General features: G+C 40.6%; 2 long non-coding RNA genes across 2 annotated transcripts; both read left to right on the forward strand.

The window, feature by feature from the left end:
• Positions 1-307: 307 nt before the first annotated feature.
• On the forward strand, positions 308-12,938 carry LOC110946380 (uncharacterized). Its single transcript, XR_007943497.1, has 3 exons — positions 308-382; positions 771-851; positions 9,591-12,938. It is a non-coding gene; the product is annotated as an uncharacterized LOC110946380 (long non-coding RNA).
• Positions 12,939-13,377: 439 nt separating this feature from the next.
• LOC127534819 (uncharacterized) lies at positions 13,378-19,252 on the forward strand. Its single transcript, XR_007943396.1, has 3 exons — positions 13,378-14,613; positions 15,036-15,182; positions 19,126-19,252. It is a non-coding gene; the product is annotated as an uncharacterized LOC127534819 (long non-coding RNA).
• Positions 19,253-20,672: the final 1,420 nt, after the last annotated feature.

Below are 20,672 nucleotides of genomic sequence, written 5' to 3' on the forward strand. Positions count from 1 at the left end.
CACAAACTGGACAGACTTGCTTTGCTCTGATTGGAGGACTGCTTCCTGTAGGAGGCCTTTAGTGAACATTTGTCTTGTTTTAGCATTTTGACGTGTGTATTTATTTTTCGCTGATAAAACTTCGACAGAATGCAGGTATGAAGCTTTTAACATCATACAACTGTTGGATAAACTGATAACATGTTCCCCTTGCACTTCATGTTTTACATAGATCCAGATAAATCAACTGAAAAACAAAAGCATCAACATTTGTCACGAACACCCGGTCGTAGATAACGTTTCTCTGCCTCCTCTCTGATGATCTATTCATAGGCGGCTGCAGAAACACTGAAGATAGACGACGGTTCCATTAACGGCAACTCTCCAGATTCCACAGGAGGAAGTAAGGTGCAACTGTTCATCATTAGGCCCACATTTATTCTCTCCTCACAGCCTGTTATCTGATTTATACTGTAGAAAACACAGGTTTCTCTTGCATAGGGGATTTTTTCCCTTCTTTTACTCATTGCAGTTAATTATGTAGAGATTAATTGCCTGATTATCTGTCATTTCCATAAGCGAAGTCGTATTAGAGGCACATTTTTTCCACTCTTGGCCTGCTGCCCGATTTGCCTCTGCAGAGGTCACATGGGGATGCAGCAGCAGCAGCAGAGTCTTTCATGGATGAAGAAGTGCTCAGAGCTCCAGAGCAACTCAGAAGACAAAAAGGATAATAGCTGTCTGTCCTTTTTGTTTTTTATGTCTTTGTTTTCTTGCACTTTCTTTTACAGAGTTTTGCCGGCCCGGAAAAAAACAACAACAAAAAAACGGTGGATATCATTTCCTTTTAGGAAGCATCTGCGCCACACCAGGTGAGAGTTACATCTGTAGGTGTTTAGCAAATATGGGGAAAAAAAATCAATCCAGTCTGTTTTCTTTGAGCAGTGTTGATATGAATCTGTGGTGTCTGGCTGCTGTTTTCCTCTGAAACAGATGAGGACTGCAGTGGAGCCTATTTATGGAAAAAAGCCACATTTAACAATAACATTTTTTGAAAAAAAAAAAAGCTCACTGCAGGTATGCTCAGCTTGCAGGCAGTGGAGTCCTGCCACTGAAAAAGCTGTGGCATTTGGTCAGATGTGTGTGATGTGAATGTGTGTGCGCAACCCCTTAACCCCACCGTGGGGTGTAGAGACAACATCCTCTGGGGGCAGCTAAGGGTACTTCCAACCAGCTGACATTTCTGACAGCCTCTGATAGAGCCCAGCGTGCTGAATTATTCATACAGGTGTTATGGGGAAAGGTTGCCATTTTCACCGGAGAAACTAACCCCCAGATGAATTGTGGCTGTTTATCCCTGCAAGTGAATACAGTGGTAATGATTTGGGTAGGCTGTGATGGCTTTTAGGCCAAATGGCAGCCTCATTCTCTGTCAGCTCGCATGTTGAAAGCTCATACGTCTCACTGCTTCTCCTTCCACAGTGAACCTCTTAAACTTAATCAGGCTGCTTTTGTTTTGCTGCTCAGACAGTTAGGTGGGAACATTTGACACGGTGGTGTCTGTTTTTTCAGCAGTACTGTATGTCATAATGGAAATATGAACCATCTGATTAGCATCTCCTCTCAATACAGCACACAAACACAGATGAAGGGTCACTTCACCGTCCACTTAGTGCTATCTGGCCGCACTTCTCCCAATCCATTACAATACAACTGATTTCAGTTTAGACTGCACAGTGGATTGGTGGTTAGTGGTTAGCGGTTAGCGCTTTCACCTTGCAGCTAGAAGAAGCTAGGATCACCGGTTCACATCCCCACCTTCCTAGGATCTTTTTGCATGGAGTTTGCATGTTCTCCCTGTGCATGCATGGGTTTTCTCCAGGTACTCCAGCTTCCTCCCACAGTCCAAAAACAATTCATCGCAAAGGGCAATTCAAATTGAACTTTTCATTGTCATAACATTCAATATCAAGAGACAACCAGACATAGTTAAAATGTCAGCAAACATTAAGGACAGTAAGAGGAGGAAGTTACAGTGTTAACCATAAAAAGTTATTGAATAAGCACAAAATAGTAATGTCCTTTTTACTGGAAGCTTAAAAAATATACACACTTAATGATGTATTCTGTGTACAAGGGAAACATTGTGGTCTGCAGTGTTTCGGCACTATTTAAGCTCTGTTCATTCACCTTGTGTGGACAGTTTCATTGATTATAATGGAAGGTGGTGCAGCATCCTCGATGCAAACTGTCTACATACAAAATATGTGTTGGGTATAGCTATGGAGTAGGAACCGACTCAGTAGAACCTCTTTCAGGGGTGAACAAAGGTGCCTAATTCAGGGTTGGTACCTCTAAGTAGCCCAGAAAGTCTCAGAGCAGACCTCTGATTGGTAAATTTAGAGAACAAAACACAAATTTGTTAAACTTTAAAGAGGAAAAGCATCATTTTTTTGTCCTTGTTGAATAGCTGCCTTCTAGGCTCTAACATATCCGATGTAAAATTTACCGTATAGGCTAACATAAGAGAATATAATTGTTGTATTTTGTACCTGCTCATAGAACTGCACTATTTGTTGATGTTTTGCTGCTTCTACCACCTCATAAGGACAGCCTAAATGTATTTAGTTCAACAGTTTAACCATCATTCCATTAGGTCTAGTAGACTTTTACAAACCATAGTATTAGCAGATAGCGATCAAAGAATTTAAGTTATTTAAATCTTCTTACCAGGAGAGAATGGACTCCATTTGAAAGTAAATTATTGGAGCTCTCTGATTAAAGACAGAATTCAAAAAAGGGTGCAAACATTCGAGAAAAGGGGGATAATCACATTACATAATGCCAAATAATGTATTTCAAGTGGCCCTAATCCTCCTCTGTAGGACAGGGATTTGTCGCATAATTAATCCTAAAAGCACAGACACAGCTGTAATAATTGTCTCTTTTTATTCCATTTGAAGATGAGGTGGAAATTATGCCACAAATTCAGAGATTTTCACTCGACCGGTCCCTTCTGTGAAGCTGTGGCACTCCGTAAAGTTGTCTGGAATGAGGCCTTCACTAGAGTCCAGTTTGGTTTCACATTTCCTGCCGTTTGCTGCCTGTTTTTCGTCCCGTCGTCACTGCGAAGCCTAACGAGAGCGTTTTGGCTCTCACCCTTTGCCTCAGCTACTCTGTCATTTATGACTGCACCAGCTTGTGTTTTGTCGCCGTCTGCCATTTGTCTCCGCCGATGTTGACACGAAGCATCCCACGCCGTCTTGTCAGCAAGTCCTGCTCCTCGTCACGTAGTAGCTGACAGACGACACTGCCAAACTTACATTCTTCTGCTAGATTTATAATTAGAATTTAATTATGAAATGTGTTTCACCTTGTTTGTGTCATGTTGCAGCAGCTTGTGCATCACACCCTGCAAAATTCACCATGCTGATGCCTTTTATCAGAACTGGAGATTCACACATGGGAATTTATCACAATATGGGAGTGGATGCAGGGAATAAACTGGAAATAGAGCCGCAGCATCTTAGTTGGTCTAATCGCTGTAAAGATTCCTCACCTACCACAAACCTTATCTCTTTTGTTGCCTGGCAACAAGCTGCAATCCAAGGGCTTCCATGATCTGATCTGTTAAAAACTGTCCCCTTCCTCCACCGCCGTCGCCATCCAACCACTATGGACAAATGTCTAAATTTTTCATATTGCAGTCAATTTTTAACAACCTATCAAGTCCCTCTGCTAAGCATTGTCATCTTTAGTCCGCTTTTCAAGCCAGCGTCTGATTTGTGGCCATGATTCACTGTCACAGAGAAGAATAACTTGATATTGACTGCCGGGACAGACGGGGGTGATGAGAAAAGGCATAATGGGGTTTCACTTCAGAGTCTCTTGGCTTTCAAACACGAGTTTCATTGTGTGTTTGCGTATTGATGATACATTGCTGGTTCTCAATGCCTTTTATTTTCTTGTCACTCCCAATACCGCAGCCCGTCAATGACTCGGCGGCTTTCCTCCATCGCCCGGCCGCCCACCCTTCCGCCCCTCTTCTTTCAGCGTATTATTGTTCTGCTTTCAAGTCAGGCTCGAGCACAGCCGGTTTTGTTGTTACACTCGTGCGTGTCGTGCATCATAGATGAGCACCAAGACACCCACTTGCCTGCCAGTTAGATGATATTAACCAATTAAAACATTTAGCTGAAGTAAAGTGAAAGAGTCACTTTAGCACAAAGAGCTAACGGAATTAGTCACGTCGGAGGCAAGGTCACTGAAGCACCTCCCACACTGTTGGCAGCTTGCAGCTACTCCAGGGAAAAACTTTTTTCTTTTTTGCAAATTCGAAGCTACGAGTCATTAGTGATGCTGATAGAAACACACTTTAATTAAGACTGCTGCATTTTGGACTTAGATGTCACATCTGAAGATTAATAAGTAATATCAGGGGTGTGGTGGTATGCAAATAGAACAGACTTGCCTCCGAGCTAAACTGGTGCACTTGGTGTATCACCGAACGGAGCCAAATTAGTATGCTGGAGCACAAGTGCTCAGTGCCCCCTCCTAGGCTGAAGTGCTTGGCTCCACTTGTGGGCGAATTATTACCAGCCAGCTGCTTGCTAGATAACAAATAAGAACTGGAGCAGCAGAGGGTTGGAACATATGCAGGTGTTTGTGCCTTTCCTTGCCTGTTTTTTCACCCTTGCATAAAAATCTAATTCGCCTGGAAAGGAAAGGTCACCAGAATATTGTAAGGTCACTGTGGCTCTGAGCCTCACTTATTTTCTTGTCTTGTTTATCAGGAATATTCCCAGCAAGTTGCTCTGGACAACTGAGTTAGTCAAATCAAGTCGAACACATGCAATGCATTCAAAACTCTGCAAAAGTTTGAGTGCTTTGGAACTTGAAAATTTCTATCATATTTTTAATTAAAGACCCCTCAGATTTTTACCTTGTGTTTTTTACATGCTGGACAACAAACTGTGCAATCCAGTATCCACTAAAGTATGTTCCTACACACCTACACTGCATTCTCTGTTGTGTTTTGTGGGAATATTCTCACACAGGGCCGGAGTGGGACTCATTTTCAGCCCTGGACTTTCATGCCTCAGACCGGCCCTCTCTAGGTTACGACCTATTACCATTAGTGCACTGTTCTGCAAAGTCTTGTAATTCAGTGTGTTTTTCTAAAATATTTCCAGTTCAGCGCACATAAGGGTTGCTTCACAGTGTGGATATATTCCAACATGAGTGCACATCTCCAGCATTATTCTTTATAACAACATTAGAATCTACATTCTGTTCAAATAGTGTTCAAGGATATCCAAACCTTAAAAATGAAATAAAAGAAGAAATAAAAATATTAAATTTAAAAAATAAAATAAATGGTGTTGCACATTCTAATAACATTATCATCTCTTTTTCCTCTGCAAGGAAACCGTTCCATCACAACTTAAATTTCACAAATATGAGAACATCAGAAAACAATCAACAGATTAATGGACAAAGAAAATGTGTTTTCCAGCATATATGGCTGAATTACTGCAACATTACAAGGTACATACAATTTAAATTCAATTTTATTTATATAATGTCAATTACAGGTCAAATTGTCTCAAGACGCTTTATTTTTATATTTTTTGTCATATTTATTATATGACAAAGGAAGAAATTTAAACCTCTTGACTAATCCAATTTATTATTTGGTTTTTAAAAAAAACTAATGGACAATTAAAACAATTTTCTCCACTAAAACTAAAACATGAGGTCAAATAGAAGGAACAGTTTTAAATACTGCAGTCCCACGATGACAAGAATAAAGTTTCTCAACAAAAACTAAATCTGCTGGTGGATTCCATTAAAGTCCTAATAAATGAAAATAAAGTGTGATACTAAAGGTTTGTGGTGCTAAAAATCTCAAAGTAAAGATATCAAATTGAACATCTGGATGGAGGTTGATTAAAGTTGACCTCCCTTCATTTCTCTGGAGCCGACTCCATGGATTTTGGTCATTTATAAAACATTGCGTAGGATCCATACTAAGAGTTTGCCTACGCCGAAAATCTGAAATGGGCGTATGCCCTTCGCCCCTGATTTATAAAACTTTGCGTAAGCACAGCTGCATGCAATTTCTTTATAAATCACACACCAGCTGGAAGATTGCACAGGTGGATCCACCTCACATTCCGCCCACAACACACCCACATTTTACCATGAATGGTCAATGCAAAGTAACTCATGAATGTATCTGTATATTAATAAGCTGCTGATCCACGGCGTTTTACAGCGCCGGCCTGCAGTCTTTTCACTGCTGTGCGTCAGGATGAATGAATCTTGTGTTGACCCAGGCCACCCTGCCACTAAATTTGTTATGATCATGTCCGATGTACAAATAATTTGTGCACTGATTGAATGTACATTTTTTCGGTTCACATAGACAAATTCGTTTTCACTCGGAGCCCTTACAGCAACATGAGTGCAGTCAGTTATGCCGATTACATTTGGGAAACCGGACATTGCTGCAAATTGCCGTTTAATGTTGGCCTGTTCACCCACAGTGTAAAGAAACTTGATGTATTGACTGGTCATGTTTATAATGTCATCCAAAACAGCTGGCATTATAGCACTGAGGGATGGTTGTGATATCCCAGACCTAAAGGACATCATGTAACTGTATATCAGACCCAGATAGGATTTAGACAACAAATGTAACCTCATATATTCTTCATATAAAACACATACCTGTTGGCCAATTCCCGCTGGAAGGAGCCGGTGTCGCCAGAAACCCCAGAGTGGTCAGCTCCTGTGTCTGTACCGGGATGGCGCGGTTTCGGCGGGTGGGTCGGTCTAGGACGGCCCAGTTCAGCACATAGATCCAAGAGTACTGCTCTAGGGAATCTGAATCGACCTATTAGCCAGTCATCATCATGGGCCAGGAAATCCCCGTGATCCCTAAAATCTCTCTCCATTCTTCACGTGATCTTCCAGCAATGCCAGCGTATCCATTGTGCCACATGACACACGGCTGTCACCCGCTTTTTATCCGTTTTGTTTATATTCTTTTTAATTGTATTTTTAAATGTTTAATTATCTAAAGCATTTCATCTTTAATGTTTAATATTTTTGTCTAAAAAATTAAATTTCATTATTACATTTTTTGTATCTTCTGTTTAATTATGTAATTAAATATTTTGTCTGTTTAATTCAATTGCATTCAATGTTTAATTTTCTTTTTCAAAATTTTATTGTATTAATGGACAAGGTACGTTTTATCCGTTTGATTCCTGGCTGTAAAAGACACAAGCAGAAACAAAAAATCAAGCCGTTTTTTCGTTTTTTTATTTTGAGCAAAAAAACAAAAAAAACAGGAAACGGTTCGTTTTTTCGTTTTTTCGTTTTGAACAAAAAACAAAAAAAGAGGAAACGGTTGGTTTTTTCGTTTTTTCGTTTTCACCCCCAAAATGAAAATACGACTCCATATTTCGTTTCATTGGTGGGCGGGGTTTCAGAGCCCACCGGTGCACAATAAAGCTCCTGCCCATCACAATAAAGCTCCTGCGCTGGCAGGCATAGACAGACTGATGGTGGAGGTGTCAGACTGCTGCTCTTATTCTCTGAAGTTTCTCATCAATAGCTCTGTTGCCACTGAAGGCAAGCTTCTTTAATCTAGGATCCAGTAACGTGTTTTCTGTGAGGACAGTGTTAAACTCCATACTCCATTAAATACGTTAGGAGTCAGCTCTTCAGATTCACTACAAAGCATCGGCTGTGAGAGTCGTATCTTTTGTGCCTTATACATCTCTAGAGGACAGACTGTGGTCACATGCTGACCATGTTTGGCTCAGCAAACAGCTGTAAGGCAGCTTTCTCAACTATGAACATAATCAAAATATGTTTTGAGAACGGCTCAAACAAGCAGCAGCTCAGCTCTCCCATTAAGCAGCAGAGATATTAGGGGAGTGATATGAGACAGACAAAAATGTAAAAGTGTTCAATTGTTTACATTTATGAGATTTATGTATTGTTAAAGATGTATAGAAGTTGATTCAGGTTGTTCAGTCATGCTTTTTTAAGTTCTGCACTTTATTCTAAGATATACAGTTACATATAAGTTATTTATTGATAAATGTCTAAATGTTTTTGAACCGTACTGAATTTATCTGACGGTCAGTTTTTGACTACAGGCAGACTCTAATAAAACTACCAGGTTACATCAGCATATATCACAGTAACTCAAGTTAGACATTATGATGTTCTGGACCTTTGCTGACTGGACCTCTCTGAATTTTAGCTGAATACCCCTGGCTTAGAAGAAGAGGGACATGAGTCTAGAACTTCTAATGACCCAACATCAGTCAGTGGAGAAAAAACAAGAAAAGAAAGCAAAGCTAAATGAAACCATTTCAGTGTTTTAATAAGCCTGTTGCTTGTCCTGTGAATACTGCCACTTTAGGGAACACTACAGCTGGAGCTAAGGTTAACATTTAGGAAAGGGAGCCTGATGAAGAGGAAACTTCAGCTCTACCTGATGAAGAGGAAACATCAGCTCTACCTGATGGCAGGAGGAGGAGCTGCTGACGCTATAATGTCTATAAGTATCTAATTGGTAGTTTGAAATAAAGGAGCTGCTGCTGTGTGTGTGTGTGTGCGTGTGGACGTGTGAGTGCATGCACACATATATGAGAACCTGACCTGGCTTTGGTTTATGAGGTTGGAGTATACCCAGTAGAAAAAACTAGACTACACCACTGGTTATGACTGTCATTACTGTGTACACGACTTGCTTTGATTTAGAGTTAGGGGAAGTGCAGTGGGGGCAGGCAATACAATGAAAGTCAGTCTGTCTATGCCTGCCAGCGCAGGAGCTTTATTGTGATGGGCAGGAGCTTTATTGTGCACCGGTGGGCTCTGAAACCCCGCCCACCAATGAAACGAAATATGGAGTCGTATTTTCATTTTGGGGGTGAAAACGAAAAAACGAAAAAACCAACCGTTTCCTCTTTTGTTTTTTGTTCAAAACGAAAAAATGAAAAAACGAACCGTTTCCTGCTTTTTTTGTTTTTTGCTCAAAACGAAAAAACGGCTTGATTTTTTGTTTCTGCTTGTGTCTTTTATAGCCAGGAATCAAACGGATAAAACGTACCTTGTCCATTAATGCTTCTTTCCTTTGATTAAATTGCTTCTTTGAATGTAGTTTATTTTTTTTATTGTTTTTTCTGTCAAGATTTTAACCTCAACTTTAAAAATGAAACAAACCTTTAAATCACAATAAAAATACTTCTGTTGTCACAATCATGAGTTAGTCAATTATTCAGTTTATCAATTCAACTTTATTTGTTTAGCACCTTTCACACAGATGACAAAACTGAGCAAGCAAAGAGAAAAAACTATGCTAAAACTAAGATTAAAACTCAAAAACATTTAAAAAAAGATTTAAATGGTAATAAAATCTGTTGTGTCCAGGGGATGGAGGGAGTTTATTGAAGTCTTTTTGGGCTCACATGGTAAATCATTTAAAATATAAATTTTATATTCAGTCTAAGGAAACTGCAGAGTGACAGAAGAACCAACAATATCTCCCGTTTTCTCCTTTAATGATTCGACTCTTCTTGTGCTTTCAGACCAAAGAACTACAGACTCTTCACAACATGCTCAAACTCTTGGTACAGGACCTCACCACACGGGTCAAGAAGGTTTCCTTCTCATTTCTACTCTGAAGCTCACCTTTTCCTGCTCAAACTGCTGGCAAATGTTTGTGCTGCTCTAAAGTCTGGTCTCCAGAACTTCCTAAAAACTCTCAAAGTCTCTTCTGCTGCAGGTTGCTTTGTAGAACTGTTCCAGAAAACCTCACTAAACCACATGGAGGGGCCTCAAGATAGTCGTCCAAATGAAACCGTACAAAAACCAAACTAGCACAACCCAAACGCTAAAGTCTCCTGCAGCCTACCAGAGAACCTCTTTAAACAGAATCAGGACAGGAACTCTTACCTTCTGCACAACCAGCATTGGTTCACAAACAAGAATACAGAATGTGTCTGACCAAAAACCTCTGAAGACTCACTACAGCCAAGATAAAGACACAACTCAGCTGCACCACATCCACTAATCACTGCACACATTAGCAGCATGTGCTAATTGTGGCTAAAGAACCACATTTACCAAGACAACTATCCAGTACAAAGCACTAAAACACACCAAGAAACACATTAAAGATGATTTTATTGCTGGAAGCTGCAAGCTAACGCCTAAAGAACAAACTAAAGCAACAGAGCCCAGTTCAGTGGTGAAGAGAAGCAGAGGAAATGTTTGACTGCAGACATAAAGCAGTAAGACAGTGAGCTGCTCAGGTGTTCCTGATAACACCAAGCAGCCACCTGGACAGCCAATAGGAACACAGCATACCGAAGTCCAGAGGGCTGGCTTAGTGAAGTAAATTTAGTTAAAGCTGAAGCAGAAAGTTCACAAAAAAAGTTGAAATCACCTTCTGATACCTGAAATCTCTGAGTTTTCACACAAAGAATGCCTGAACATGTCATACTGGTTCCATAGTAGAACCACCATTGTAAAAACATCATAGTATGGTGTGTTTCTCAAAAAAACATTATGACCGGTCTAGGGTTGGGGTTGCACAGTGGATTGTGGTTAGCACTTTTGCCTTGCAGCAAGAAGATCCCTGGTTCAAATCCTGGTCTGGGCCTGGGATCTTTCTGCATGGAGTTTGCATGTTCTCCCTGTGCATGTGTGGGTTTTCTCCGGGTACTCCGGCTTCCTCCCACAGTCCAAAAATATGCTGAGGTTAATTGATTACTCTAAATTGCCCGTTGCTGTGAGAGTGATTGTTTGTCTGTATATGTAGCCCTGTTACAGACTGGCGACCTGTCCAGAAAACAGAGTTTCACAAACACGGGTTCTCATAGGAATGAATACACTTTTGGTTAAGTCTTATACGTGCACGGATGTCTGTGGAAACCTGTCAGAATACTCACACTGGAGAATGCTGGTTCTCCTGGATCAAAGTTCTATTGTCCTTGTCTGATGCTGATCTTCTTGAACCTAATCATGCAGATTTTGTAGTCCTTTCAAAGTGGAAGCCTTTATGTCAACATCACAGATGGGAAAAATCTTAATTTCAAAACAAAAACTTGGCTTTCATAATGTAAATGCCAATGTAGTTTAGCTAGATAGAATGTAATTTTGTGCAAAACAAGTGAGATAAGCAGTCGACACCAGGGTGGAGCATTTTCACCTTGAAGCTGCAGTGTACTGACGACAATCTCAAAAATATGGATTCAGACTTCCAGGGTATTACTTACCAAACCTAAAGAAACCAATCAACTTGTCTTTCTGTGATGCCATTATCCTTCTTCAGATTCAGTTTCCCCTTGTAACACGTACAGCTGAATTACAACTTGCCAGTGCAGTGTGGAGTAGTTTTACAGCATTGGAGCAGATTCATGGGAGAGCTGGTGTGCTTGAGCTGCACCAAATAGAGAAGGCTGCATTAAGACTCTGTAGATCTATACATTCTAGCAGAAGCAACGATGTAGAGTTACATCTAATCCATTTTAAGACAGGACGGGATCATTTTGATGGAAGAAAACTTCTAATTATGTAACTTTGGATTCTGTGTTCCAAGATGTTTCCCCTTTAATTCCAAAGTAAGTTGTTCACTGGAGACATTCTGGGCATGTTTGAGCTTGTAGAATGCTGGAGTCCTTCCTTGGCTGAGCTACTTGAAAGCAGACATGTACATTAGTTGTAGAGCCAGCTGACCTCCCGTTAGCTCCCTGCATGAATTAAATAACATACTGGTGCAACTCTTTGAAACTCTGAGGCAAATTTTATTGGATTAAATCACTCAACGTCTCATAACATTAAAAGCAATTTTATGGCATTTGTACAAATGGAAAAAAAATGTGTCCACCGTTTTACACCAGTTGCTTTTGTAATGATTGAGATAAAGTCTTTAGGAGCCGTGTGACCTAAAACACCTCGAAGTTTAGTGCTGTTCGCTGGGACTTCAGTTAATTTTCGTTTTTGTAAGCCAGTTGCATGGACGTAGATTTTAGATGGGGGCACAGGTAAATAAATCTCCTTCAGTATTAAACGCCAAATAAAAACATGAAAGAATGAAATCCTTTTCAGACTGCTGGCAGTCGGCTGCACATAGGAATTTCACTTTGGTGCAACATCAGTGCATTCCAGTCTGTGCTGTGAATACTTTGTGCCTTTAAAAGACCCTGCACAACATCTTTTTTTCCCAACAAGTACAAGAATCTGAGCAATATTAAAGTTTTCCTACATATATATTAACCCTGTGAAATATTGGTCCTTTTCCACATTCACAGGAATCTGTGCAATACCAACATTGGTAATCTATATTTTTTTGCTTTTGTTTATTTTCCACTGATATCCCTATGCTTTGCACTATCCTCTTCTGCTGCTATAAGACTGCGAATTCCCCCACTGTCTTATCTGAAGGACTTTTGCTGTTTACTCGTAAATGCAACATTGCTGCCAACAAAGACGAGTCTTCATTCATTCCCTTGGGGAAATTCAATGTATCCAGCAGCTCACATGTGTTTCAGACAGATAGATAAAGGAACAATGTAGAAAAAAGCATGTAACTGGCATGCAAATCATGCTAGATGTAGAAATAGCAATAAGGTACCTAAAATGCTGGTATTGACAGAAGTGTAGAACAAAATTGCAAATTGGTAGTATTTGCAATAAAAATAGAATATTATAAGAGTAGAGATGCACATACTGCAAAGATGCTGTATCACTTCTCCAAACAAAAGCCACAAAGGAAGACAGGCAAGTAAATAACGTGTGTCATCTCATGAAGGATGACGTTAAATCAGAAAATTTGATCCACAGGAGAGTAAATATTTGAAAATAATGCAGAATGCCGGAGTCTCTCTGCATTATGTTCCATTTTATTTCAAAATCTCACTTCAAATCTTAAATTTGGGCTCTTCTTTTAATTTATAAAGGCATTTACACCATAAATTGATGTAGGAAAGGAGCAATTTAGTGCACAAAAATTCATCAGAATGCAGGACTTCAAGTGTTTGATGGCCAAAATTTCAAGAAGGAGCATTCCCGGCTCTCTATTTAATGTGTCCCCACTTATGTTTGATGAAATCCTGGCAGGTAGCCAGCTGTCAGTTTTTTCCTGTCTTGTAAATTCACATGACCGCGCTTCTCGGCTCTTTACTGCAGAGGTGTTGAAGTCATTTTAGTTCAGAGGCCAGATGCAGCCCAATTTGATCTCAAGTGGGCCGGACCAGTAAAATCAGAGCATAATAACCTATAAATAACTCCAGATTTTTCTCTTCATGAACTATCTTTTACAAAACATTATGAACAAACTGAAATTTCATAAGAAAAATGAGTGAAATTTTAACAACAATATATCTGAGTTTATCATGTTATGCATTACAGCTTACAGATCACAGTGTGTCTACAAAGACACAAAACATTTAGTCACAGTCATCTGGAACTGAACAATTTAGTATTTTACTTTATGATCAAAACAACTTGTCAAGATCTTCAATTTGTTTTAAATTTACATTCATTTTCACTTCTGTGCAGTAATCCTGACCACCTGAACTGAAACACCACACAAACTAAAAGGGAATGGTTAAGGTTAAGTTGCTCTCCTGCTTTTTAAATGTATAACATTTATCTATAAAAATGTCTAAAAGTTGTGGCAGTGCATCAGTAATAGGGTTCCAGCAAACCAAACTCTTGTACTGACATTATACTGCACAATATTTCCACAGTAACTATTCATTTTCACTCTGTAAGTATTAATTTTCTTCTCTGTAGTTTTACACTTTGCAAATTCATCCTGTGGACCAGATTGGACCCTCTGGTGGGACGGTTTTGGCCCATAAGCTATATGTTTGACACCGCTGCTTCACTGCTACCAACTGTTCCTGAGTGAACAGGATGAATTTTTCGTCCCTGGATGTCAGAAATGTGTATTCCATGTGCAATAATATACCTTTCCCTGGACACTTTAAAGTAAATCAATATAATCTAATACAATCCACTACAGCACCGCAGTGACTCACATTGCTAGTTTTGTAATTATAGGTTGCTTGAAATCATTCACCTTGACAGCAGAATATTGGAGAGGACAATACAATTTTCATATCATCTTGACACACTGAAAGCATCAACGGTGATATTGAATTACTGTTCTAACCTATATGCATTTTTTCCCCCTGGATATTGTCTTTTTGATTTGATGTCTGCTTATCTGGGAGTCACAGTCATATTGAGATTCCTGTTGACTGCTGAGGTTCAACAACACCACTGCGAGCTGAGGCACGACTTTCATTTCATTTTAAAGCACAAACCGCTCTGTAATATTCCTTTTGAAGAACCCAGTTCATTCCAGCAACAAAGGGGAACGCGCACCGCCTCCACTCTCCACTCCAAGCGCACCATAACAAGCATCGCGGCCACCTGCTCTTTGACCCGCTTTCTTCAGCCTCCTTCACTCACGAGAAGGCCAAGTATTGAAATGATTGAGGAACGAGGAGCTGCTCCACCTCGGCTGGTTTCTGCTGGCAAAGTCACCTCGACTGTCGCCTCGTCTTTTAATTTTCCACCCCGGCGTTAATGCAAAAGGTAATTACGCGTGCAGCATGAGAAAAACAAGCAAACAATATTTGAGGAAAGGTTATGGTTGGAAGCTAAACTGCCATAATTATGTCATTAATCTGGCCAGACGTGGCACGTTTCTCCCATAATGCTCTAGTTAGGTGTCATTTGTGGCTGCCTGCTGCTTCGGAGCGCTCTGATTTGGTTGATTTACAGTGTGCGCATGTATCCTTGTGAGGGATCGTTTTAATGACAGACGAGGGCTTTTTGGCCATAACTCATTGGCTTTGATGGTACTTTCATGCCTCTGACAAAGACGGGAGATTAATGCGGGGGCTTGACATTTGTGGTTTATGCATTTTTTTTTTGTTTTTTGGTCAGCGTATATCATTATTCAAGCACGCCGGTGATGCCCTGTATTTATGGCTCCTGCTTGCTCTGCTTTGTAGGCGTTTGGCATCAGCAGTTAAGTGGGGCCAGAGCTGCTTCCACCTCCTGCAGGAAGAGGAAGAGGAAGAGGAGAGGAAGAGAAGGAGGAGGGACGAGCAGCTGAGAAAACGGCCACAACCTCCCTGTTTCTTCACTGATTCAGAAGGGTGAGGCAACAACTCACATCAGCTTAATTTCATTTGTTCTTGCAGTGTTTCCCTCTTGGTTAGTTTATCAGCCAGGATTTAAGATGTGCATATTGTAGAATGCAACCTCTCATTTTCCTCTAAGTAAAACACAGGCTAGTTTAAAGGTTTTGCCTTGAAAGGCTTTTATCTAAACATTTGCCTACTTGAAGTTGCCATAATCCATAGTTTACAATAACAATAGTCCAGAAGTCACTTTTTTACAGTCACTTTTGGGACCAATATTTCATATTAAAAAGTACTCCATCAGTCAGTCAGTCAGTCTTGCTCCTGCATTGGGGCTGGTGTCCTGTCCTGTTGCGTAGAGCCGACCAGATGAACCAGGTTTTTCCAGTACTGTACAGGCGGTCTTGTGCCAGCAGATCTGCATCCTTCATGGTAACTCCGTGTTGTCGGAGGTCCTCCGCAATGATGTCGAGCCATCGAGTGCGGGGCTTGCCTCGTGGTCGTCTCCAGCCTGTGGCTCCATGTGTGCTATTTTTTATTACTGTGACATGAGCCTACATATTAATCTGAAAATATCACCTGTTCACTTCTATGTTATCATTTTTTCTGGTTTTATCTGCGCCAAAGTGTGACTTTTTAAAGCTGCTTCCATTTTTTTTCCTTATTTCATCTTGCCCATAATCAGAAACTGTTTCATCTGCTTGTTCAATATTACAGATTCTGAATCAGTGACAAGATGAGAAATAATGGTGACAATTTCAAGCATTTACCTTTGATAATTTCTCATTATTGCTGTCCAAACTAAACCTCAGACCTGCTCAAAGTGGGCTGATGGGCTCTTTTGAAAAATGATCTCTAAAAGTATTTGAAATATCAGGCAAGCATTTACCCAAATATCTGCATAAATATCCATATTGATCGGGAAGAAGTTTTGGGTCATCCAGACAATTTCATGTTTTCCATGAAAGCTCACACTTTTATTCAGGTGCTAACCAGAGGTGGGTAGTGACGAGTTACATTTACTCTGTTACATTTACTTGAGCAACTTTTCAGGAAAAAAAGTACTTCTGAGAGTAGTTTTACTCTTTACACTACTCTTACTCCATTACACTGGGTTGCACTCGACTCCTTACTTTTTTATTTACCACATTAGAAACTAGAAAAGCACTCAGAGAGTGCAGTACTCCGCCAAGGCTGCTCAGTTGACACATTATATGAGCAGCCGCAGTGACCATTTGCTTTCAATGCGCTGCAGGACGGAGTGCTTCAGGCGATCCTTTATCCCCTCAGCCATCAGACTATATAACTCCTCATAGCTCCCCCACCTTCAACTCGGTTGCCCCTTTTATGTTTTTTATGTTTTTATGTTTTTTACATGTTTTATGTTTTTACATGTGACGATGTTTTTATGTGTTTTTTGTAGTGTTTTATATGAGCTGCCGGATACAACAATTTCCCTATGGGGATAAATAAAGTATCTATCTATCTATCTATCTATCTATCTATCTATCTGTCTGTCTGTCTGTCTGTCTGTCTGTCTGTCTGTCTGTCTGTCTGTCTGTCTGTCTGTCTGTCTGTCTGTCTGTCTGTCTGTCTGTCTGTCTGTCCGTCCGTCCGTCCGTCCGTCCGTCCGTCCGTCCGTCCGTCCGTCCATCCATCCATCCATCTTTCATTTCCAACGGATGAAATCTTTAATAAAAAATGACTTTGTGCTGAGCACAGGCATGTGTTGTGCATGTTATGTATGGATACGAAAGTGCCTGTAAATCATACTTATAAAGGTGTGTTGATCAGTTCATCACTTTTGGCAAGCCCTTGTTTTGCTAGTGTTAAAATAGCCGTTCCCTCCATGCTTTTATTTTGAAGGCGTATGTTTCATGCTTTTATGTTGTCACCATTCCAGCGGCACAGGAAGTGTTGTCTAAGAAGCGGTTACTTGACACGACGAAAACGCTGCCAACGGAAATTCACGTAAAGATGACAGAAAACTGTTCCGCTGTTGCTGTCTAGCAAAGGATGTGTCTGAACTAATAAGCACATAACGAGGACAAGGTGTTACGGCGAAGAAATGAGTGAAGGACAGAGAGGTGAATCTGTGTTCAAATAAGGCTAATGGCTTAGCTTAACGTGTCTGGCTGGGGTTTGCTACATCGAGTAGCCTAAATATGTAGCGGTCGGCAGGAATTGATGAGAAACACCCCGCAGTTGTATGATTTCCAACTGATAAATCATGGTCAATTTGTAGTGGGATCGCAATCAAGTGATCGTCAGCAGACACGGTGTTAGTGGCAATGGGAAATCTTTAACGAAGCCGTGAATCCACATTATAAGCCGCACCAATGCCAAAATTTAATCACTTGGTCCTTGTGTCATTTCTGACCTTCCCTAAAAATTCCATCCAAATCTGTTGGTCCATTTTTGAGTAATGTTGCACACCGTCAGACAGATTTACAGACTAACAGATTCGCCCTGAGGTCACATGACTTCATACGAACTGTAGCGGCATAGTGGCACGAGCTCTCCGCACGTAGCAGACAGGGAATGGAAAAAACTGAAGAATTTTCAAGAAGTTTGATTTTGCTTCAGACTCTGACAACATTAGCATAGCATTAGCATGAATATCTCCGTCTTTTGTCTTCTGTTTACTAACACGGGCAACAAGTGAGGAGTCACGTCAGGCTTGGTAGGTCCGCGTGATGGAGCTGTGTGTGTGTGTATAATGTCATTACAATAAAACAGTTACTCAGTAGTCTTCTCACCAAATGCTTTTTTGGTGAATGATTCTTTTGCATGACTACTTTTTACTTGAGTGATATTGTTTTGAAATACCATTACTATTTTTGGGGGGCCTTTTTCGGCTTTTTTTTTTTTAATTGATAGGTGCAGTGAAGAGACAGACAGGAAATGTGGGAGAGACATGCAGCAAAGGAATCCAGCGGGAATCGAACCCGCGCCTCTGCATCGGGGACCAGCCCCTATACATGGTTTGCCCGTGTAACCTGTTGAGCTATAAGGGCGCCCAGTAATGTTACTCTTACAGTTTTTGGCTAATCTACCCACCTCTGGTGCTAACATAGTTGCACAAGGGTTTTCTAATCGGTTGTTGCTAGAGATACGGACCCGTAGTCTGTGGACTACGGATACGGCACTTGGCATTTGCCAATCAGATACGCGAGATCTGGTCACGTGACTCCCGGTAGACGCTGGAGGTACGGACCCGTAGCATCGGTACTACAGGTACGGACCCGAAACCTGACCCTAACACTAACCCTAACCCTAACCTTTGCTTACCTTTCAACAGTTTGCAGTGGTTAGCAGCTTCTTCACTCGCGAGACTCGCGTACGGTCCGTATCTGTCTGGCAAATGGAAAGTGCCGTACCCGTAGCCTGTGGGCTACGGATACGGGTCCGTATCTGTAGACACTACCTTTCTAATCATCAGTTAGCCTTTCAACACCATTAGCTAACAAAATGTAGCATTAGAACACAGGAGTGATGGTTGCTGGAAATGTTCCTCTGTACCCCTCTGGAGATATTCCATTAAAAGTCAGCTGTTTCCAGCTAGAATAGTCAATTTGCACATTAACAATGTCTAAACTGTATTTCTGATTAATTTCATGTTATCTTCATTGAAAAAAATGCTTTTCTTTCAAAAATACAGACATTTCTAAGTGACCCCAAACTTTTGAATGGTAGTATATATACAGTATGTTGTCATGTGTTTAAATTCCTTTGGAGACTGGTAGAATTGTATGATGGGGTAAATGTTGGTTTTGAAGACATGGACTGAATACGATATGAAAATAATAAGATAATTAAAAAATAGCACATAATGTTTGCAGATTTTCTGAAATTTAGACCTCAGCTTTCAAAAATTCCAGCACATCCCTGCTATTTACATCAACTGCATTGTCCTTGTGTGTTACTAAAAGCTAAGATTTGTCTCTGCTGTGTTCAGATGGTTGCCAGCAGGAGCCAGTTTGTCCGACGGGTTTGAACCGACGCCCTGCAGGAAAGAGACCCAGCCGGCTCAACCTTTCACTCCTGTTCATCACTGTCTGGCCTCCTTTTTACTGAATGAAGCACCAAGGCAAGGTTACAATATACGGTGTATCCCAAAGGTTTTCCAACTTCTTACACAAACATCCATATCAGGCAGTGTTATGCATAAAACATCCACACACTATTAAGTGCATCTCAGCCATTCCTGTATGTACTAAAACTTGTTCTATCAAATGATCTTGAGAGTTGGACTCGTGCAAATCCCACTCTGCATACTCCACACTAGCACGCTTTACTAAGTCCTTCAGCCTGTCACTTTCAAAATGTAGCCTTCACGTATACAGTGCTTATATATTGCTGTGCTGGGCCTTATGGAGTTTGTGGTGTAGCTGTAAATCGAAGCTTCCTGCAACAAGGTTTCAAAAATCTCAAGTTTATTTGATTCATAGTCACCTGTTTGTGTAATCAGAGCATTAAAAACACACATTTAAGCATCACAGCTGGGAAGATCAGTTAGTGCCTCTTTGATATAACGTGAATAATTGCTTCTGTTTTATATCATCAGACTCGCTTCTTGTTTAAATGAAGGCGTAGGCGTTGATGTATTTTTCAAAAGATTCTTCCCGTCCTCTATCGCAGCACAGGAAAGGCTGAGATGTTTATTTTAAGGAATCGCTGCTCTTATTCCACCCTCCTCTGTCAGTCAGTGCTATTTCGTTTGATTCGTGTCAAACAGATGTGTTACTACACCTCAGCAAACATCAAACAGCCCAAAAACAAACAGGCAGATAGATGAATATTTAATGCAAAACATCTGACAATGACGGATGCTCTTGATGCTTTCATTTTGTATTCTCTCATGCAGCAGACTCTTTTGATGCTGCATGAACTAGAGGCAACCTTTTGTGGAAAAAGGTGTGAGAAAAGTTTTCTCTGACAAATCTGCCTTGTTAGAAACTCAGGTGTCGGGTGACAATAAGCACACGCAGAGCTGGCATTCACAAAGGTAACATTTAGTGCTTTCTGCTCTGCAGGTGTTATGCGCTGCTTTGATCTTGCGTCGAGCATTTGATGGCAACGCTGCCTACATTCCACAAGTGTTAGATTTTGAACAAAAAGAAAAGTACAGTATGCAGTGCACATTGTGTTGTGACAAGTCTAATATGGTTGGACATGAGTAAATGGCAAAGCAGGGACAAATTATGCTTTCAAACTATGAACTGAGGATTTGATATTGGGTTGGGATCGGAGATTTCCACACTTGAAGACTGTAGTGTTGACTTATGTGCACCATTGGAGGTTTATTGTGGTGGTGGGCCACACAAACACCAACGCTGGTGGTCTAAAGACTGCCTGATGTGGCGACTTTTACCTGAAGGTCCTTTATAGTACTTGAATTGGCTGAACAGAAATTTGTTTTCCATGTTTCTGGCCCCTTTCTGAACACTGTTGTACTAGTAGCTTGTTAAAACTAAAAAGATATGTTTGTACCGGGCTTTGCAA

Source organism: Acanthochromis polyacanthus, chromosome 7 (genome assembly GCF_021347895.1).
Source record: "Acanthochromis polyacanthus isolate Apoly-LR-REF ecotype Palm Island chromosome 7, KAUST_Apoly_ChrSc, whole genome shotgun sequence".
Taxonomy (NCBI): domain Eukaryota; kingdom Metazoa; phylum Chordata; class Actinopteri; family Pomacentridae; genus Acanthochromis; species Acanthochromis polyacanthus.